General features: G+C 33.9%; 1 long non-coding RNA gene across 1 annotated transcript; it reads left to right on the forward strand.

Annotated features, from left to right (window-relative positions):
• Nucleotides 1–766: 766 nt before the first annotated feature.
• LOC106325313 lies at nt 767–1,965 on the forward strand. The gene is made up of 4 exons (XR_001266871.1): nt 767–1,246; nt 1,369–1,424; nt 1,519–1,601; nt 1,684–1,965. It is a non-coding gene; the product is annotated as an uncharacterized LOC106325313 (long non-coding RNA).
• The last annotated feature ends 253 nt before the right edge of the window (nt 1,966–2,218 follow it).

Below are 2,218 nucleotides of genomic sequence, written 5' to 3' on the forward strand. Positions count from 1 at the left end.
GACGAATCCTTTCTCTGCGCTTTACGAGGAATATATTTCGTCGTAAACGTAACGAGTTGTTTACGACGAAACCTCCGTTACGACGGACGTTTAACAACGAAACGTCTTTCAACGTTAATTCGTCGTAACACCCCGTTTACGACGAATTTACAACGAATACTGCCCTAGTAAAAAATATGTTTTCTTGTAGTGTATATAATTTATATGTTTGAGTGTAAACTAAAAGGATATATATATAGTAGCTTAGGGGTTTATACATTGCACTTCAAACCTTTGACATCACACTTCAAACCCTAACATTACACTTCAAACCGTAAACTCTACATCCAAATCTTAATACAAACTATCATATTATTATTTTCAAACAATAATCTCAAATCTTATCATAACTCTAAATATCATATGTTTAAATTCATAAACAAAACTTTAAATCTAATATTCTCTTCTTAGATCTTAAATCTTAAAACTAGCTCTACACTCAAATTTATACCCAATTTCAAAAAGTTAAAACTTAAAATTTAAATTATAAACTACAAAACATAAATTTTGAATAAAACATTAATTTTAAAAATGTAAATACAAAAAAAAATCATCAAATAATGAAATACAAGACACAAAAAAATAAAAAAGAAAGACAAAGCTCTCTTGGCTAATTAGATCTATATACACGGATCACCTTCTAAGCCGTTGGATTATAATAAATCAAAGGCTGAGATTTAATCTTTTTTTCTCCTCACTGGCTTCCTCTCTCTCTCCGGACAGAATTTTCATTCTTCTTTTTTTTTCTTCTTTTCATCTTCTCTACTCTCATCTCTCCCACCGATTTTGAAGCCTCGATTTCGTGTCCACGGCCCTGTTATCTTCCTCAAGCCTCGATTTCATCTCTACCGATGACGCCGAGATCTAGTTCCGCCAATACACAAAGCTGTTCAACTTCCCTCTCAAAGTTTCCTTTTTGGATTTGCCTCAAAACTGACTCGATTGATGTTTCTCTTTTGCTGAACTTCTCGATTTCAACAATCTGATGAAAAATCTGGTTATAAAGTTGGTTATGCTTTTTTTTTAAATGAGACAAGACCTGGCTGGTTTTCTTAAGGAGAAGAAAATGGAGATGTGTCGGAGAAGACTGGTTTCAAGCTCGCCGCCAGCATGATGAAGATCAGGTTCTCAATCGGACTCGGATTAGGCATCGCTGCTCTCCTTCTCGTTGGCCTCTTCTTTCTTCCTAAGTCTTTGGATTCTCATGGTGAGCTAAGTGTTGTTTCTACTGTCATTACTGCTTCCTCAAGTGTAGGTGATCTAAATACTTCCTCCAGTGTTGAATTTTAATAAGCAATCTTTGTTTTTCTTTTGTGTGTGTGTGTTCAGGACATTGACAGAAGCCGAGAAGCCAGAAGATATCTTTCAGGTCGATAAAGGCAAAGGTACTAATGAATCTGACATGAGTTGTGTTCCATTGTTTTGAATTTTGAGTTGTCGTATGAATGGCTTATGTCTCTTATTTTTCTGTGGTGGTAGCTTCATGGAGAGGTAGAGGCTAAGTCCCTTGGTGCTCCTGGAACCTGTGTTGCTGAATTGGTATTTAACACTTCCTTGACAGGGTGACATTTTTTAGGTTGAATCCATGCTTACTGACCTGAGTTTGATATAGGGCTGAGAAGATTTGTGCTTTTTGACCTGCAGTTAGAGGCGTGGATCTTAGATGGAGTTGGAGTCGAGCAAGATGGAAGAGAGGAGATGGATTTGGTTCAGAAGCTAGGGAAGAGAGATAGATGAGAAGCTTGATGGTGGTGGAAGAGCAAAAATGTTAGGGATGATTGTGAAGGGTTATTAGTGGTAGATTGATAATATGTTTGTTAGATTTTGATGGTTTAGGTAAACAGGGAAATGTTTTATGGTTTTGTAAACATTTTCTTTTTTAGTTTTTATAAAATGATTAATTATTTTAATTACAAATATTCGAAAGAAATATTATATTTTTAAAAAATCAATTCGTAGTTATTATTAATAAATTTTCGGATGATTAAAAACTAATAAATAATACGAAAAATTTGCTATCTTTACTATTGGAAAAATCAAATTAATGAGTTTTAATAACATTTGTATCACGTTATTATAAATATTAACAATTGCATACAAACTAACGCTATCGTTGTATAATTGACTATAGCATACAAAAAACCGTTATTAAAAGTGTTGGACAAGGAAGCGCTATTTT

The sequence above is a fragment of the Brassica oleracea genome, chromosome C2 (assembly GCF_000695525.1).
Source record: "Brassica oleracea var. oleracea cultivar TO1000 chromosome C2, BOL, whole genome shotgun sequence".
In the NCBI taxonomy this organism is placed as follows: domain Eukaryota; kingdom Viridiplantae; phylum Streptophyta; class Magnoliopsida; order Brassicales; family Brassicaceae; genus Brassica; species Brassica oleracea.